The sequence below is a fragment of the Euprymna scolopes genome, chromosome 27 (assembly GCF_053919585.1).
Source record: "Euprymna scolopes isolate OS-2025 chromosome 27, ASM5391958v1, whole genome shotgun sequence".
Taxonomy (NCBI): domain Eukaryota; kingdom Metazoa; phylum Mollusca; class Cephalopoda; order Sepiida; family Sepiolidae; genus Euprymna; species Euprymna scolopes.
The window spans coordinates 103,957,417-103,979,850 of NC_136508.1; positions in this window are offsets into that span (position 1 = coordinate 103,957,417).

The window sequence follows — 22,434 nt, forward strand, 5'->3', positions numbered from 1 at the left end:
GGATTATTTGTGTTTTAGCCCCGTCTATACGCATTATCTCCAATGGAGCATAATTTTTCCACTTCTTGTTCTCCTACTCTCTCACATCACTGTCCCAGTCTACAACCTGCCAGTATTTTGAGACTTTGTAAATGACGACAAAATCCGGACAATTATGTTCCAATTGCTTGGTTGTTATGACACTTTTGTCCAACCATACGTTTACATTTCCATTCTCACTTGTTCTCACTTTATCAGGCATCTCCTCAAATCAATTTCCAGCACACTTCACCCCAACCTTCTTGCAGACTTCCCAATATATCCAGAATTCCATACGATCGTGTCTTTTGCGGTACTCTCTCTGGGCTAATCCCCTACACCCTGCTGCAAGGTGCACAATTGTCTCTGAGGTCTTACCACAAATCCGGCATTCTGCAACTTCCTCTCATAGAACCACTTTTTTAAACAATCGTGTTCCTAAGTTCTACTCGTGTGCTGCACAAACAAAAACTTCAGTACTCTTCGCCAGATATCCAGCTCTAAGTCATTGCCATGATCTTCCATCAGCCACTTCTGCTATATCCTAGAAGAACCTTCTGTGCATTTTTCCTAGCCAGTTCTTCTACTCTTTCTCTATCCATATGTTTCACATAATCAGCCTTGGTCTCACATACCTCCACTTCATTGGCCACAACCTTAAGTATCTACTCCACACTTTTAACCACATGCTCCTTCAACGACATCTCGTTAGTTCTAACACAATCTTTTACGCTTTTCCATCCTCTCCCACCGTCTTTCCTCTTTTGATACAGCCTCGCTACGCTAATCGGATGTGGAATATACCAAACATTGCTTGTTTTGATATCCATGGCATGCATCTCCTTGTCCGACCATTATAAAATTCCTGCGCTGTATCTCAAAACACTGACTATCCATGCATTCACCGCTTTCATTAGGTTTCATTTATACAATTCCTACACCCTCCAACACTCCCAAATACTTATACCCTGTATCTTCTATTTCTTTAATAATTTCTCCATTTGGCAGCACTATTCCATCCGAATAAACCTTTACTCCCCTTTTCATCACAAGCACTGCACTCTTACTAATCCCAAACTCCATTATGATGTCTTCCAACTATGTCCCTACGAGCTCTACCATTTTCTTTTAATTTCTACCGAATATATTAAACAGTAGATGGTTGGGGCAGCTTTAACCAGATCCAAAGTTATATCGCAGTTTCTCTCTCTTCAAGAGGATGCACAGTGGCATCATTATCATTACAAAAAGAACTGTAGATAACGATCTCCTTGGAATATTCCACGTTTAATGTCAACCTGCGCCATCACGTCTTTATTTTCTGTCAGCACCGTTTTCCATTGAGCCATACTTGTCTCCAAAAGCCCAACCACATTCCTAGCAATCTTCATCATCAATAGTGTTTCACGGATCCATGAATGAGGAACCATGTAGTAATCGTTTCTGTAGTAGTAAGCAGACGTTTTCGAACCCGTTCCGCGAAGGGGGAAAAGACCGTGAAAGAAAAACGCGACACCTTTGCCGATGCGTTAATCGCCAAACTGGAAGTGGAGAAGGTTTAAATTAAGGTTAGTCAATCTACAAAAGGGTATTATTTTCGAAAATTCCTGCGAAAAAAAACCCTGCCCAGTCAAGGGTTAAGGAATTAATATTTTTAGCCAATTATACGATGTTTGTCGTCCCAAGAGTCGCGCTTCAAATTGACGCCAATCTCGTCAAAATCTGTCTCCATTCGCCAAAGTTTTAGGTAGACATAATATATACATACGTACATACATGCATTTAAACAGACAGGTGAGATTGACATTATAGCCTAGGCTAGTTGCCCGGCATTGCCTGGGCGTTTGGATGTGTGTCTTGAGCAAAACTAATTAGTACTTGGCAGGCAACCAGGCTTAAACCCGTACAGCGAATGAAGGAAAGAACATAAAAAAATGTGACGTATTTGCTGCTGCATTCCGCGCCAAACCGAAAGGGGCGAAAGTTTAAATCAAGGCTAGTCAATCGAAAAGGAGGGACCACTTTCGAAAATATCTTTCGATATTTGTCGCCCAGGCGGTCAGGAATGATAAAGATCTCGTGAAAATTCGCCGCCTTTTTCGAAAGCTTTAGGCATACATACATACATGCATACTTACATGCATACATACATACATGCATACATACATGCATGCATACATACATACATGCATACATACATGCATACATACATGCATGCATACATACATACATGCATACATACATACATGCATACATACATGCATACATACATACATGCATACATACATGCATACTTACATGCATACATACATACATGCATACATACATGCATGCATACATACATACATGCATACATACATGCATACATACATGCATGCATACATACATACATGCATACATACATACATGCATACATACATGCATACATACATACATGCATACATACATGCATGCATACATACATACATGCATACATACATGCATACATACATGCATGCATACATACATACATACATACATACATGCATACATACATGCATACATTCATACAAACATACATGCATACATTCATACATACATGCTTGCATACATACATACATGCATACATACATGTATGCCTACATACATACATGCATACATTCATACAAACATACATGCATACATTCATACATACATGCTTGCATACATACATGCATACATACATGCATGCATACATACATACATGCATACATACATGCATACATTCATACAAACATACATGCATACATTCATACATACATGCTTGCATACATACATACATGCATACATACATGTATGCCTACATACATACATGCATGCATACATGTATATATGTAGGCATACATACATGCATGCATATATACATGCATACATACATACATTCATGCATTCATACATACATACACACACATACATACATACATACATACATACACACATACATACATTTAAACAGACAGGTAAGATTTATATTATGTTATCGGAACTCACTCATTCACACATAATGGACTCGGCTAGCAATTATATAAACTATGAGTTCAATATTCTCGTGGGGAGAATATATCGCGATTAACGCGAGACTACGGACTGCCCAACGTTCGGAAATGCTGAAACCCTTCTTTGTGTTTACTTTCTTTGTACGGCCCGACGTTGCCGAGGAGTAAATACGGATAAATATTATATTTTTATTAATACAGAAACTGAGACCTGTGCATGCGTATTTTTTTTTCTTAACAGTTCACATCTTGTAAGTAAAAATATATATATATACTAGAGTCGAGATCGAAACCATTACATCAAGACAGGTAGAATAACTATTAAATCAGCTCATTACGACATTTACAAAGTGTTTTCTAAAAATCTAATTATTAACATAAAGAATCTGTCGTGTTTCTCCACAGCGCATGTGAAACAGTTGACAAATGGATTAAAATCCGACAGCCCTGACTTATAAATTTGCTAAATTTGACTCTTTAAGTGGCATGTTTTTAGGAATGGAAATTGATTAAAAAGTGTTCCACATGTCTGAATATCCTATATACTAAATTTTAATGGGCTTAAATATTATATTTTGATTACTGCAGGTTTCGTATTTATTAGCATATATCGGACCCAATATATGGTAAAGATTTGAAATGTTAAAAAAAAAATGACTCGTGCGCCACCACCAAGGATCGAAACCAAAATTTTAGCTTAGGATTTTCTTTTTACGTTAATGCCTGAGCTATTAATACATGTTAACTGAAAGACTAAGACTTAAAACATGAACCAATACCTATTGCGTAAGGCATCCATATTCGTAATGAATTCGTTCGACCTTCTTGTTTATTTTCTCACCTTTCCACCGATTTTTCCCAACTAAACCCCAAATATAAAGTTTCGTATGGGTTCGAATACCCTATATAATAAGTTTCATGTATGTAGACTAAAAACTGAGATAGAAGTTCTGTGGGCAATTTTTCAAACACATATGTATACGCATACATACATACATATATATATATATACATATATATACATATATATATATATAGAGAGAGAGAGACAGAGAGAGAGAGAGAGCCCGAGAAAGAAAAAGAGAAATCTATTATGTTTACTATAAGCTTGTTACGCAAATATTACGCAAGTATAAATCATGTAGAATAAACGAATAAATTTAATTATACGTAATAGTTAACTAAAGATGATCATTCCATAAGAAAACCGAAAAAAACGAATAGGGAATTGATTAAAATGAATGTTTAAAAGAATATGCAAATTAGCTAGATCTTTTGTTAGTGAACGCTATTCCACAAGGCATATATAAGAAAATTGTATTCTCTTTTTTAAATAAATAGAAAAGAGGGTTTTTAATATGAATATCAATACACAAAATATATAAAGAGTATATATATATATATATATATATATATATATAATTATTTTTTTACTATAATAATTAAATACCTACAGACACTAGTGTTTCATCCTTTCGGGATTCTTCAGTGCAGGGTGTCACGATTACTACCAGTCGAACAGTTCGAACCCCGCGACACGAGACATTTCTGGCTCGATTAGCGGAGGCCGTATCCATTCGGCTACCATTAACCGTGTGAAATAGCGTTGAATTTTTAAACATTTTAATTTAAATGTTCATTACGTCAGACAGACAGTGATCAAATCGTTATACGATGATCTACGCATAAGAGCTAAATTGACCGACTTTGAATTCAACTGAAATTGCTCAACGATAAGAAACGAAATTCTTAAAGGGGCTGTCATAATTATTTTTTACTATAATAATTAAATACCTACAGACACTAGTGTTTCATCCTTTCGGGATTCTTCAGTGCAGGGTATCACGATTACTACCAGTCGAACGATTCGAACCCCGCGACACGAGACATTTCTGGCTCTCTCTCTCTCTCTCTCTCTCTCTCTCTCTCTCTCTCTCTATATATATATATATATATATATATATATATATATATATATATATATATATATATATATATATATTTCTGTGGAGAGATCTTTTGCCGATGAATGGAATTCTATGAACCATATGCAACAAAATTGTATTGTCGTCTTAAATAACTAAAAAGAGACTTGCCTTTTTTCTGTTGTTCTTAGCCTTCGGGTCGGGATCAAAGTGTAGTATCTGTCTGCAGATATTGCACTTAAGATAATTTGTCCCAGTCAAGGGATGGGGAACCTCTATACTGGGACAATTATTATTTGTGGTCATTAGAGTGCCCTCTTTTTGCCTACTTTTAGGGGAGCTGGTTTTTACCCCACCTTAAAAACTGCCTTGTGCCTAATTTGCTTTGGTGAGGAAGCAAATAAATATATTAAATAAATAGAAAAGAGGCTTGCCTTTTTTCTGTTGTTCTTGACCTTCTGGCCGGGATCAAATTGAAGTATCTGTTCAGGCAGATTTTGCAAGCAAAGACCATATGTGGGAGCAACCCCACATATAAGATCTTGGTCAATGTAGGAGCAACCCTTCATACCAATTGTTACTATCCAGCTCCCCTACTCCCCGGGGAGGTGGTCTCCATTTCCCCTTCACTCCTCACCTTAAAAATCGGCCTTGTGCCTTAGTTACTCGGTGAGGGACCAAAAAAAATACAAACTCCACATATAAGACCATGGTCAATGTAAGGGCAACCCTTCATACAAATTTTCACTATCATGCTCCCCTACTCCACGGGGAGTTGGTGTCCATCTCACTTCACTCCTCCCATTAAAATTCTGCCTTGTGCCTAATTTGCTCGGTGAGGGAGCAAATAAAAACCAACTCTTAATAAAAGACCTTGGTCAATGTAGGGGCAACCTTTCATACCAATTGTCACTATCCAGCCCCCTACTCCCCGGAGAATTGGTCTCCCTCTCCCCCCCTTCCTCATATTAAAAATCGGCCTTGTGCCTAATTTGCTCAGTTTGGAAGAAAATTAATACCCTTTTCTTGGCGTTTGGCCAAGATGGAAGTGTAGAATCTGTTCCGGCAGATACTACAAGCAAAGACCATATGTGGGGGCAGTCCCACATATAAGACCTTGGTCAATGTAGGGGCAACCCTTCATACCAATTGTCACTATCCAGCTCCCCTACTCAACGGGGAGTTCGTCTCCATTTCCAGTTCATTCCTCACATTAAAAATCGGTCTTGTGCCTAATTTGCTCGGTGGGGGAGCAAATAAATACCAACCCCACATATCATACCTTGGTCAATGTAGGGGCAACCCTTCATACCAATTGTCACTATCCAGCTCCCCTACTCAACGGGGAGTTCGTCTCCATTTCCAGATCATTCCTCACATTAAAAATCGGTACTGTGCCGAATTTGCTCGGTGGGGGAGCAAATAAATACCAACCCCACATATAAAACCTTGGTCAATGTAGGAGATACCCTTCAAAACAATTGTCACTATCCAGCTCCCCTACTCAACGGGGAGTTCGTCTCCATTTCCAGTTCATTCCTCACATTAAAAATCGGTCTTGTGCCTAATTTGCTCGGTGGGGGAGCAAATAAATACCAACCCCACATATCAGACCTTGGTCAATGTAGGGGCAACCCTTCATACCAATTGTCACTATCCAGCTCCCCTACTCAACGGGGAGTTCGTCTCCATTTCCAGTTAATTCCTCACATTAAAAATCGGTACTGTGCCTAATTTGCTCGGTGGGGGAGCAAATAAACACCAACCCCACATATAAGACCTTGGTCAATGTAGGGGCAACCCTTCATACCAATTGTCACTATCCATCTCCCCTACTCAACGGGGAGTTCGTCTCCATTTCCAGTTCATTCCTCACATTAAAAATCGGTCTTGTGCCTAATTTGCTCGGTGGGGGAGCAAATAAATACCAACCCCACATATCATACCTTGGTCAATGTAGGGGCAACCCTTCATACCAATTGTCACTATCCAGCTCCCCTACTCAACGGGGAGTTCGTCTCCATTTCCAGTTAATTCCTCACATTAAAAATCGGTCTTGTGCCAAATTTGCTCGGTGGGGGAGCAAATAAATACCAACCCCACATATCAGACCTTGGTCAATGTAGGGGCAACCCTTCATACCAATTGTCACTATCCATCTCCCCTACTCAACGGGGAGTTCGTCTCCATTTCCAGTTAATTCCTCACATTAAAAATCGGTACTGTGTCTAATTTGCTCGGTGGGGGAGCAAATAAATACCAACCCCACATATAAGACCTTGGTCAATGTAGGGGCAACCCTTCATACCAATTGTCACTTTCCAGCTCCCCTACTCAACGGGGAGTTCGTCTCCATTTCCAGTTCACTTCTCACATTAAAAATCGGTCTTGTGCCTAATTTGCTCGGTGGGGGAGCAAATAAATACCAACCCCAACTTGGTCAATGTAGGGACAACCCTTCATACCAATTATCACTATCCAGCCCCTCCTACTCCCCAGGAGCTAGCCCTAATTTCCTCTTCACCTCTCACATTAAAAATCGGTCTTGTGCCTAATTTGCTCGGGGGGGGGGGGGAGAAAATAAATACAAACCCCACATATCAGACCTTGGTAAATGTAGGGGAACTCTTCATACCAATTGTCACCATCCAGCTCCCCTACTCCCCGGGGAGTCGCTTTCCTATTTTGCCTTCACTCCTCACATTAAACATCGGCTTTGTGCCTATATTTGCTTAGTGGGGGAGCAAATAAATACCTTTTTTTGGCCTTTTGGCCAAGATCAAAGTTTAGTAGCTGTTCTTACTACATGCTGTAGTTATGTTTGTTACTTTGTGATATAAAGTGGGGGATAACGTTTCTGTATTATTTTAATGTAAAATGATCACCCACTTTAAAATGAGTCAGTCTCAAAGCCGTGAAAGTCATTCAGCAGATGATTTAAATTGTTTTTGAAGGAGTCCAGTTATTCTTAACGTCATTCAATTCATGCTTAAGTTCATTAAAGTCATTCTAAGTCATTTACTTTTTATATATTTAAGTCATTTCAGCCCATTTTTCGGTCATTTTAATTTATCTTTAAGAATTTCATGTCAATCCTACATTCACGCATCCATTCATTACACGAAAGCACGCGACTAATGGCTATCGCCCTTGCTCTTTATGACATTTACCTAGTGCTTAAACAAAGCAACGGAAAAATACCGAGCCTATGAAAGATCGTAAAAGTTGAAGGGAAAGTTGTATTAAAAGACAACAGATGGAAAAAAAATTACAAAGAAAATAAAAGGATGGGGGAGATAGGGAGAAGGAAAGAGAGAAAAAGCGGGGAAAATACAAACCGATGTCTTCCTTTTTTTGTCCATTTACGAGTGCCACAAAAATAATTTCAAAGATAATCTCAAGAATAAACTTTGACACAAGACATTAATTTTAAAGACAATAATTTTAATGTTATTGCTTACGAATTATGCCTGTAGACCTTTATCCTAATTAATAAATCAATTAATCGATTTGAAATTATCATCAAACGATACCGTCCTCATCAAACTATAATATCTGATCGATCGATTTTATTTCAGTTAAACATATTATTTGGTGATCAGAACCGATTACTATTGCCAATTTCCTGACAATCAATTGCAATCGCCGAGGCTTTCACTTTTCCTTTTCTTTTTTTCACTTCGACGAATCAGAAAGATGAAATAATAATCAAAGTCCAGAACTAATTCGTCCCTTAAGGCTATTCACTTGAACTATTGTTGAATCAATCGACTGAACATTTTATCATTTAAAAATGAATTTAAAAAATGCTCTCCCTTGCAACAATCTAGAGAAGAATGTTGGCCTAAACTCGTAATATATTCTGATTATTATACTCTTTTAAAAACTATTAATATTTTATACAAAACATGTATACACACACACGCACACACCGCACAAACACACACGCATATGCGTGTGTGTGCGTGTGTGTGTGTGTGTGTGTGTGCGTGTTATGTATATTTAGGCAGCATGTTTTATTATCTCCCTTTTCATTTTCTCCAATCTCCGATTAGTTTTCTTCCTGTTTTTTTTTTTTTTTAAGTTGTATAAGTTGGATACATAGCTAGCGCTTTCGACAGAGATACCTCTCAGGCATATTGTAGAAATTATGTTTTTTTTTTCGTTTTCCTAATTTTATATATATATATATATATATATATATTTATATATATATATGTATATATATATGTATATATATATATATGTATATATATATGTATATATATATATATATATATATATATATATATATTATCATGGTTACATGGTGGTTTATTATGAATTAGGCGGGCGGAGTTTTTATTTCATATATAAAGTATATTAATTTATTTTATATATACACATATTTCTTTATTTATGCACACGCAAATATATATATATGTAGATGTATGTATATATATATATATATATACATATATATATATATATATATATATATATTCAAAACATATCGCTAAAACAACAAAAAAAAACAACATCTAAGTAAATCGCGATATACCCAGACAGTTTGCGAGATGGTTCAGGGGTAAGGCTTTAGGCTCATTACCATTGTGTCCCGATTTCGAATCTCGCTGGATACAGCCACTCTGATGAGTCGTTAACGATGAAACACGTGTCAGTGGATAATTACATTTTAAACATAATATATATATATAGCTCCCTATGTGGTTATATATATATATATATATATATATATATATATATATATAGAGAGAGAGAGAGAGAGAGAGAGAGACTAAGCCTGAAGAGTCCCAGAGTGGATGAAACTCGGAATATTCAGTGTAGCTTAATCGCCATACATATTTTATAACTTACTACATACATACATGGTATAGCTGGAAAAGTCTTCTCAATTATTAAATCATTTCTTTCTGATAGGTTCATAAGAGTAGTAGTTGAGGGGCAAAAATCAGAAGCTCACAGTATAAATGCCGGTGTCCCTCAGGGATCCATCCTGGGCCCAACTCTTTTCCTGATCTACATTAATGATCTTCCAAATCATATCCTTACATCATTTGTAGACATTTATGCTGACGACACTACCATTTATGGTACCACATCTAAGACAGTAAACGACCAAGTTCTCTCCAATTCTCTCTCCTCTGATCTTGAGCACGTAGTACAATGGGGAAAGGAGTGGCTGGTTACTTTTAATGCATCTAAAACCAAGCTTCTCTCTTTACATCATCAACATTCTAATCCACATTTGTCATCAATTGAAATGAATGGCTCTCGTCTTCAGGAGGCCTCAAGTTTTGACAAGCTTCTGGTCTTGACCATTACTCCTGATCTTAAATGGAACACGTATATCAAATCTGTTGCCAAGGCCGCTGGAAAAATGGTGGGATCTTTCTATCGATCCAGTAGATATCTCACTGCTGATGCTATTCTCTACCTATATAAGAGCCAGGTACGTCCAAGGATGGAATACTGTTGCCACATCTGGGCAGGAGCTGCTAGAAAGGACTTGTCCTGCCTTGATAGAGTTCAAAATAGACTTCGTAGCCTCGTAGGAGATGTCCTTTTCGCCTCCTTGCAACCTCTATCTCACAGAAGAGATGTTGCGAGTTTGTCTCTGATGTATCGTTATTTTCATGAAAAGTGTTCAACTGAGCTTCAATCTATGGTCCCCCCTCGCCTAACTTTCACAAGAAACACTCGTCTAGCTGTAAACACTATCAATAATTTCCCCCACTCTTTATCTGTGCCTAAACCTAAACGTAGATTCCATGAACAAAGCTTCTTTCTTAGAACTACACGCCTGTGGAATTGTCTTCCGTTTTCCTGCTTTCCGGCTGACTACAATATGGATGTGTTCAAGTATAAAGTAAATAAGTTCTTGATGAGCCGTTCCATATAAGTTATTAAATTTACCAAATTTTCATTACTAATGATTACTATATTGACCAATTTCTACTGTACACTCTTTAACCCTTATCCTTGAGTGGCCTCTTGGCCTTGATAATGTGGTGATGCCTTTGTAAAAAAAACAAAAAAAAAACATACATACATACATACATATATATACACTTGTGCCCGATATTATTCATACCCCTCGGATCTTTGAGATTTCTATAAGAATATTGCTCAAACCAGAAGGTAGACAATATTAAAGGGATTTCAAACAATAAATCAAGCATAAGTATTTAATTTAAACTCAACAAATAAATAAGTTATGCAAGTTTGAAACATTATACAAATAAAAACAATAATGGCACTAGCTCAAAATTATTCATACCTCTCTTACTAATAGTCAATAGCATGCCCTTTATTCTTAATAACTGCCTGTAACCGTTTTGGATATTTATCAACAAAGTTTTTACAAGCATCAACACTGATTTTTGACCATTCTTCAATGCAGTAGTTCTCCAAATCCCTCAAATTTCTAGGTTTCCGCTTTTTAACCTCAGTTTTCAATATGTGCCAGAGGTTTTCGATAGGGTTCAGGTCGGGACTCTGGCTAGGCCATTCCAAAACATTAATTTGATTATCCTCAAACCATTTCTTGACTATTTTGGCAGTATGTTTTGGATCATTATCCTGTTGAAGGACCCAGTTTGGTCCTAAATGGAGCTTCTCCGCATCCTGTCTAATGTTTTTCTGGAGTATCTCCAAATATTGCTGCTTCTTCATGGTTCCATCTATCTTGACCAAACTACCTGGACCACTAGCCGAAAAGGAGCCCCAAAACATTAGGCTACCACCACCATGTTTCACCGTGGGTATGGTGTTCTTTGGGTTGTAAGCTTCTCCTTTCTTCCTCCAAACGTAAGAAGCATCCATATGGCCAAACAATTTAATTTTTGTTTCGTCAGTCCACAAAATACTTGAGAAAACGGACTCTGGAGAATTCACATGGGTCCTAGCAAACTTTAGACGTGCAGCAAGGTGTTTTCCGGTGTGCAATGGAGTCCTTCTTGGTCTCCTTCCTTTCAGACCATTTTCATGCAGAGTCCTTTGCAATGTTTGCCTTGATATTTTTATGCCAGAAGACTCCAGATTTTCTAAAATATCCTTAGTAGTGGTGGTTGGATTTGCATTAACACTTCTTACAATATTTCTGGTGGCTCTAGCAGACAGTTTCCTTTTCCTTCCTCTACCTATCAAGTTGTTTGTTGTGTGGTGGCTCTGGAATTTTTTGATGATGCTCTGTACTGTTGCTGTAGGGACCTCAAATTTCTTGGAAATTGACTTGTAAACTAAACCATCCTTATGTGAATTCACAATTTTAGTCCTAAGATCATTACTAAGCTCTTTTTTCTTCCCCATTCTAATAATTTTTATTCTTTTATTGGTTTTCAGTTGATATCATTTTAATTTCTGAAAAATGCAAAAAACGAAATGAAATTAATCAAAGGTTGTATAAAAGCATTCAAAATAAGAATCAAACAGGAAACAAGCAGTTAGAAACTCGATTAATACTGAAAAAATAAGGGGGTATGATTATTTTTGAACATTGCAGATTTTATAAATAGCTGTATATTTCTTTTATTACAAGTATCCCGAGATTTTAAAATGGCGAAAATGATCAGAAGAGGTTTATAAAGAATATGTATCAATATGGACGTAAACAATAAATTCTTACAAAGTTACACCTAATAAACTCAATTTTCAAGGTGGGGTATGAATAATATCGGGCACAAGTGTATATATATATATATATATATATATATATATATATATATATATATATATATATATATATATATATATACTAGCTGTACCCTGCCACGCGTTGTTGTGGCTCAATTTGGTGTAATGGAAAATTCTAATAAAAAGAGAAAATGCATGTTTCTTATATTCTTAGTACAGCAATCCACTCTAAAAAAAATAGTACTCTTGCAGAATTGGATCCTGATCCTCAGGATTACCGTCAATCATGGCTTGGGCTCGACCAACAATCAGTGGATAAAGCTAACGTTGAACGCTAAATGTTTTTCTTTTTTTTTTGTCTTTTCTGTATACAAAAATGTGAGTTAGTAATTAATATTTGAGTGATGGGGGGTTACTATTCACAGATTCGAAAATGTTGTCCAAAAACAAAGGAAAGCAAAGGTAGGGTAAGTTACATTTCTACCTAACTGGATAATCGTTTAGTGTTTTTATGTAAGGTAAAATGTTTAATCTGCTGGAAAAACAGATATGGTTGCAGACTGTTGAATACGTTAAGTTTGGGAAATTAAGTTGAAAACTAAAAACTATACAATACAGTGTCAAAAACCCACCGAATATGTTACCATGACATAGGCTGACATAATCGGTGGGTTAGTGACAGTATTTTGTATAGTTTTTTAGTTTTAACTCACTTTCTGAAACTTAACATAATCAACAGTGTCCGCCACTATTTGTATCTTTCAAATACACCGATAAACACTGTTTTTCGAGCTGACTAAACATTACATTAAATGAAAAGGGTTTGTATTAACAGATACAAAGAAGTTGTCAAAAAATAAATATATAACAAATAACTGTTATCAAAGGCAAGAAAAGTAAATGTTCTACCTAACTGGATAAGATTGTAGTGTTTTTATGTAATGTATAATGTTTAATCTGTTCAAAAACATGCAGTGTTTATCAGTATATTTGAAAAATACAAATGTCAGCAGACTGTATCGAACACGTTAAGTTTGGGGAAATTTTGGGAAAATGAGTTTAAACTAAAAGACTATACAAAATACTGTTAGGAACTCACTCAATATATGTTACTGTGATGTAGGCTGACATATAATAAGTGGTTTAAAATTTTGATCGATACAGGTAACGACTTTTAAGAGTTCCTTTTAGTGATTACCTGGTTTGAGGATATTATACAACTAAATGGCAAATCTGCCCAAAAAATCCGGTATTATTTTACTTTAAGGCCCGTCTCATGTTCGTATATAACGAAATATTTTATTGTAGATTTCAGTGTACTAAAAACGAATCTGCAAACCGTTTCCGTCGCAAAAAGAAAGTTTTCATGATATGAAGAAATTACTTTTTCGAAACGTGGGTGATCACTTTTCAATTTAAATTTAACTTAGAATGAGCACCCACTTTCTGGCCACCTGAGAGAGGGGCATTTTTCTCTGTGTGTGGGGGGTGTTTTGGCGGCCGACCCCTCGCCCCTCCAACCAATTTAAGCAGGTAATTTTAAAGCATTTTCCAAGGGTAGAAAGAAAGTCCACACCCCAAAAATCGTGGCCACAAAGTGGGTGATCATTTTACGTTAAATTATTATGGAAAAGTGATCCTTCACTTTTTAAACTAACATTTCTTTATATCTTGGAAACTACTCGTTTGCCTTAATTATAAAGGTTATTTTCGTTTTCAGCGACCCCGAAATCATAGGAGTGGTAATTTTAAAGGAATTTTTTCGAGGGGGGAGTAATTCCTCATATTTACCTTTTTTTCCCTCAAAAAAAAAAACATAGGAAATTAAGAATTAGACAAATTTATGGTGCTAATGCACTTACCAATCCGTACTATTTATTAAATCGTATTTCCAAGTTTAATTAAAGTTTTTTTTTTATTCAATTGTATTCTAAATAATGTTAATGCTTCAGTACTGTTCCTTGTCTGCTTAAGTTTAATTTTTGTTTATTAAAGTGTTAGGTGAAAGTCCAGAATAGTTACAAAACACCCTCTTCTCCTCATGTTTAGAATGGCTTTTTAAATAATAACGTTATTATTTCAGCACGGATCAATACGTGCACGAGTACCCAATTTCTTTAATAAAGATAAAGCATTCATATTTTAGAATAGATTCAAAACTCCCTCTCCATGTTAAGAATAGCTTTCTAAATAACGGTATTATTTCAGCACGGTACCTTCTCTGCATAAGTACTATCTTTTGTTTATTAAATTGTTAGGTGAAAATATTAAATAGTTACAGAACACTCTCCCTTTCCCATGTTAAGAATGGCTTTCTTAATAGCGTTATTTCAGCACGGTACCTTCTCTGCATAAGTACCATGTTTTGTTTATTAAATTGTTAGGTGAAAGTACAGTACTCATGCAAAGAGTGATCCGTGTTGAAATAATAACGTTATTATTTAAAATGCCATTCTTAACATGGGGACGGGAGGGTGTTTTGTACCTAATCTGTATTTTAACCTTACAATTGAATAAAAAAAACATAATAAAACTTTAATAAAACCTGGAAATACGATTTAAAAAATAGCGCGGACCACTCTTTGCATTTAGGCCCCGCCAAAACTGGGGGAGGGGCAGGTAAGTACTTTTTGACAGACCGTCTTTTTAAAAATCTACCAAAAAATCAGGAAATTAGCCGATCAATACGAAATTTTCAGCGATTATTAAGAGAAGAATGAACTTTATAACAGTGTACTTATTTTTCATAAACGATATTTATATATATATATATATATATATTGCTGACAACCCCGTGTTTTGAGGGGAGTACAAATATGTTTAAAATAGTCATCTGAAACTGAACACAACATATTGTGTTGTTGTAAGGGACAGAATTATAGATTAAAAAAAATGTTTGCATACCTTATTTTGACGTCTGAATATCAGAAATTCGATTGTGTTTAATTATCCCGCTTTTGAGCTTTGAAGTGTGAAATTCGGTGAAAAGGTTAAGTAAAATAATTAATTTAAGTTAAGCAAAACAAAAAAAAACATTTTTTTTAATATTTATACGAAAAAAGCCATTTTAAAAACTTTGATGAATAAATTAACATTTTTTTAGCGAGCCGAATAATGCATGACCATTATTAAACAGGGCATACTTTGAAGTATCGATACAAAAAAAATCGGTAAATATTGTGCCCTTTGTGTTAAAAATAGCATCATTTTTTCGATCCCGTTTGAAAACGTTTGCAGCCTTTCGACTACGGTGGACCAAACGCGCTGAAATATTTTTTTTTATTCTGCTTTAAATTGCCCCCCCAATTTGGGGAACATGGCCCCCCCACACATACACATTAAAAACCAAACTCATACCAATCGTCACCCATATGGTACTGACCAGCCTCAGCGTTAATATTACATTGAAATTTTCGTCACTGAAAAATAAGTTTTTTTTTGGCCTGTTTGGTCTTCCATAGTTTGTAAATATAAACGTAAACATTATCGATCTAGACTCTAGATCGACGCGAAGTAACTGGTTGCCTATATGAATAAGTGGAATTATTTGAAATCCAGGTAATATATTATAATATTTTTGCATATTCTCATAGAAAATCATCCTAAATATTAGTTAGACAACAATTAAATAAATAAATTAGTTCAGAAACTTTCTTTTTTTTTAAATATTTATGTACGTTTCTTGTGCAAGACAAAAAATGTCAATTGTTAATTTTTTTGGAAAATTTAACATTTAAAATTTAATTAAAAATAGTAGAAAGAGTTTTACATTATTCTGTTTTCTATATGATAAAAGTCAGGGTTTTATCTTTCTGGAAAAAAAGTTGCTCAGAAACAATGGATTATAATAAATGTAATTTCGTTTTAAAAAAACAACAACAACTTGATTTTTCGGCCATTTTTAACGGTGCCTTACCAACTAATCTTATATCGAAAAAAAAAACTCAAAAAGCAAGCGACAAACTTTTTTTGACCTCATATAATGAAGAAAAAATGTGTAAATTATAAAATTATAAAAAGATAAACAAATGAATCATGTTTTTTTTTTTACTTATTGAGTTAACAGAAAATGAGATCTTTCGTCAATTCGTGGCTGTGAAATGAATCGAACCGGAAGTTCAGTTTTATCAACAGAACAGATTCGCAGTAACGGCTTACGTAAATATATTTATTTTATTTAATATTTTAATAATTCGCGAGGTAAATTTATTTTAATAAGATAAAAACATACCCCGACTCTAAAGATGGGTTGTCTGAAAAGTTCAAATAAATTGGTAACGTAGAAATATGGTTTTATTCACTTGTAACGAACCAAATTTACATTTTTATATATGTAGATCTATATATATCTGTTATACGTATGTAAATGTGCATGAATAAAAAATTAATACGAAAAATATATAAATGCTTATACCTTTTCTGTATTTATTGCCTGTGTGTTGACGTTTAGGCATATATAAATATATATATATATATATATATATACATATATATATATATACATATATATATATATATATATATATATATATATACATATATATATATATATCTATCAACTGGTGCTAACAGATCAGGCTGTCTGAAGGTATTGGGTTGCTGAGGAAAAATGCACCTGCATTTTTTTAACTTCCCTTTGGTTTCCTAACAAAAATTTACTAAATAGTTAACTTGTTTCCTCTACCATTGCTCAACTCATTCATGTTCTGCAGGGCAGGGAACAAAAACAATAAAATCTACTACGAAACAACCAAACCAAGCACTACAAACTAACGATTGAAGATACAAATAAAAACTTCTACAAAATCTTTGGATGTAACAAGAATACTATTGGCCAAATAATTGGATTCAGCATAAAATAACCCGAAAAGGGTTGATATGGTGTAAAACAACCAAACGAAACATAAAAACTTGAAACATTAAAACTATTTCCAAAATAACTTAATTCTACATTAAATAACGTGAAAAGAGTTGATATGAGCTAAACTGGTTTCATTCAATAATTACAAGAAACCTTCTCTACCACCTATAGCAATGGTCAACGACTCTTTATCTGAGAGTACGTCTCTCAAGCTCCTTGGCCTAACGTTCACTGGAAACATGAGTTGGAACAGTTACATCGAGGGCATTGCCAGGGCCGCTGCAAGGAAGGTGGGCTCTCTCTACCGTGCTAGAAAACTTCTAACACCCGAAAGTATCCTGTACCTCTATAAGGCCACTATTCGCCCATGTATGGAGTATTGCTGTCATATTTGGGCCGGTGCATCGGATACTAGTCTCTCGCTCCTTGACAGGGTTCAAAAGAGAGTCGCAAATCTGATAGGCCCTAAACTGGCATCAAAACTCTGTCCCATCGTCGAAACGTTGCATCCCTCTGCCTGTTCTACAAGTATTATAATGGTGAATGCTCTGAAGAACTGCAAGCACTTGTGCCCCCACGACGTGAACACCCTCGACAGACCCGACAAGCTGCAAAATCCCACCCCCACACTGTAGAGATCCCTAGATGTAAAAGATACTTCTACTCCAGTAGTTTCTTCCCCAGAACTGCTAGACTTTGGAATTCCATTCCGGGTCACTGCTTCCCCAACTGTACTGACATGCATAAGTTCAAGTGCAACGTGAACCAACATCTCGCTGCCCTAATCCCTACATAGTACCCCAGTAGATGTTTCCCCTGATAGTAGCCCCCTACACCAAAGTGGTAATGTGCCATGTTTGGGGTGAAAATGTAATAATAAAAAAAAACAACGACACAACCTATACACACACACACACACACATATATATATATAGTTATATATATATATATGATATATATATATATAACTACTTAATTTACTCACATAAAATTAATAAATGAAAGTATAAATTTATGCGTAAACTTTAAGTATTTACTTCAAAAGTGCTCAATACGTAGGTAGAGCGAGTAAGTAAGTTATAAAATATATATGCGTTGTTTACCAGGCGACAATATTTGCGAAATAAAACCCGATTAACAAGAAATATTACGTAGGTATGACTGGCTTAGATTTCAAAACTCGATATTATGACGACAAAAGTACATTCAACAATAAAAAACACCGTATGAAAACAACGTTAGCAAATAAATACTGGGAACTCAAGGAAAGCGGACATTCACCGGTAGTCGATTGGAAAATAATAAGACAAGCTATCACGTGTAGGGACCAAGATGACCCATGTAAATTGTGCCTTCATGAAAAATTTGCTGTCATGTACTTTAAAGAACCCCAACATCTATAAAACTGTAGAAGAGAAATAGCAAACAACTGTGTTCACAAGATAACATTTACTCTAGGATAGCGATACAAAATAGTTTTAAAACTAACAAAAACAATAGAAAATAAACAAATAAATAAATTAAATAAACATGAATATACATAAACGATCACTCATATATGTATGTATATATATATGTATATATATGTGCATATATGTATGTATGTATATATATATATATATATATATATATATATATATATATATATATATAAACTAACATAAAAAAACACTAACATAGATTTAAAACAGATCAAGAAACTAAATATCCAGGCTAAATAGAGCACACACAAAGGAATAGGTAAACCAGAGGTCAAATAGGATTTTGTCCGATAAGTGCATGCTCATTGGCTGATATGAAGGGTGAGGTTGATACTAGAAAGCTGATTGGCTAAATAAGATCTCAATAGAAGATGCGTATATAAAAACAACAAACAACCACAAAATTCGCGCATAAGCCTGAAGAATCCTAGAGTGGACGATACGCGGAATATTCAGTGTAGCTTAATCGCCATATATATTTTATGACTTATTATATATATATATATGTTACTTTATCTCGTATCATTATATTATATATATATAGTCACTTTATCTCGTATAACCTATCTTACTCTCTTTCTCCCTATATATATATATATATATATATATATATATATATATATATGTGTGTGTGGGGGGTGCGTGTGTGTGTGTGTGTGCGTGTGTAAAGGTTATTACCCTTCGAAAGCAGGTATGAGGCGTAAAAATATTTTATTAAACACTATTAAATTTTCAGCTTCACAGATTCGCGCCTTTTCCTAAACCTTTGCATGATGCATTAAAGGGAAACTCGGTACGATTTAATTTTCTTTAATTCATTCATGATGGCCTCCATTCCACTCCTGTTTCGTTTGATGTCAACTTTTCCATGGAGATTTCTCCAAAGACCTCTTTTAACAAACAAAAACTAAAAAATGTGAAAAATATGTTTTCGTAAGAAAAAAAAAATCTCTTTAGATTTTATGTTCTTTTTAAGCCAAACAATTCCCCATTGTTATAGACATTTATATATACGTCCCTATTATTTGTGACAATCTAGCGATGGTTCTAGCTCTTGTGCAACTGATACGGCCAAGAACTTATTTGGTTTGTGGTGATGCTTTAGTTTGCTGTGCAACATGGCGGACTTAATTAACCCCCGGTTCTTTATCTTCTCAGACAAAATCTGGCTTATCTGGCGCCTGTAGGACCTAGACTTGAAGTCTTCCTTCCCATATGCATTCACAGTAGTGTGTGAGACGCCTAAATATCTGGCAATATACCAAATAAGCCGCAGAGGAATTATATCAATGATTGCCTGGACCTTTCGATGAATTCTATGATCCGATTTTTCCTGGCGTTGTCCACGGACTTGAGCTTCCGCTCCACCCCCTCCAAAGAGTCGGCTGATTCCTTGTGCTATGAACTCAAGCGTTGAACAGCCCACGTGTACGTTTTGAGGGTGCTGGCAATGGTCCTGTTGTCATAACATGGATCGGTAGAGAGTATGAGTTATACTGCGGCGCATTTCCGACCTCGCTCGTGTAACATTGTGTCACTTTAAAAATGATTTAAGGCTCCAATCACTCGAGATTTGTACACAACTTGCTAACAAGTAGATGGCTTGTAACAAAAATTAATAAACGGGTTTTCATTAAACAGAAATGGAATCATACCATCTTATCTAAGACGACAATTATATCGTACACACTGTATTAATATATATTTAAAATATCACTTAACTTAATCAATTTGCTCAAGTCAAAAGCGTCTCCATGACATCTTGTCAAACTTATCAAACATAACACACACTTGTTTCATACTTACGTCATCCTCAGTGCAAGAAGTGATGATTACCATTAGTCGTTCTAATAAAACTTCTCAAATGCACTTGTGATGTTAGGCTATATACGGCGTTTACTTTAACCAAAATCGGATGTCCCTTCTTTGTTTAGAATTTTATACCCAGTCAATGAAATGAGCCTCGATTTACAGGTAAGCGTTCTTCCGCGCGGCCCTCAGTAACTAACAGATAAAAGTAAATACAATTGTGTTATTTATGAATCCATGTACGAGTAAGCTTGCTTGACATAACTAAGTCAACGATGAGAGTATTCAACCAATAAGAAGTAATGGTTAAATAGTGACCATTTAATTCCCAGGGTTATTCTTAATTTACGAATAGGGTCCAAATTTTATCTTACTTAAAAGATCCATAATAATCAATAATTATCATTCATAGTACTAATGCGTGTTGTACCTAGATAAGCTAATGTTTCATGCTTACGCGATCGTCAGTGCAGGAAGTGACGATCATGACTAGCCTAATTTTAATCGGCCATCATGAATGAACATTGAAGTGGAACTGGATTTTGTATCTGAAATGCAAAATAGTTCTTTAGAGAGAATGGATTCCAAAATAATCCAGCGTGACGATGCATATAATCTGATTCGAAAGCCGTTCAAACAGCTGAAATAATGAAAATTGTTTTTCCTTCAGGCAGTGCAGTAGCCCAAAGATAAGTATGTCCCCAGTCAAATAGAGCCAAATAGTAAAACGAGAGAAATCCAGGATAAGAAACTTCATCATCTGCTTAATTAGAAAAAAAATGATGTCATATGAAAAAGTCAAGTATAGATTTATGCATAAACTTTAAGTATTTACTTCAAAAGTGCTCAAAACATCGGTAGAGCTAGTTTGTAATTTATAAAATATATATGGCGATAAAGCTACACTGAATATTCGGCGTTTCATCCACTCTAGGACTCCTCAGGCTTGTGCGCATAAGCCTGAGGAGTCCTAGAGTGGATGAAACGCCGAATATTCAGTGTAGCTTAAACGCCATATATATTTTATAAATTACTATATATATATATATATATATATATATATATATATACATATACATATATATATATATACACACACACATATATATATATATATATATATAAATGTAATTTGGTTCGTTACAAAAAATAAAATCATATTTCTACGTTACCAATTTATTTGAAATTTTCAGACAACCCATCTTTAGAGTCGAGGTATGTTTGTATGTTATTAAAATAAATTTACCTCGCGCATTATTAAAATATTAAATAAAATAAATATATTTTTTAACCGTTAATGCGAATCTGTTCTGTTGATAAAACTGAACTTCCGGTTCGATTCATTTCACAGCCACGAATTGACGAAATATTTCATTTTCTGTTAACTCGATTAGTAAAAAAACAAAACAAAAAAAAAACATTATTCATTTGTTTATCTTCCAATTTTTTTTTAATTTACACATCTTTTCTTTATCATATAAGGCAAAAAAAGTTTTCGCTTGCTATGCTAAAATAAAGCTTTTTTGTTTTTTATTTTTCTAATTTCAAAATATGTTGCACCATTATTGTGATGTTTAATGTGCAGTATATTTCAATTTAACTTTTATTATAAAAAGTTTGAGTTTATGATTTGTTTCCTGCAAAAAAAACCCTCTCTGAAGAAAACAGGCAAAACTAGCTGATAAAATATG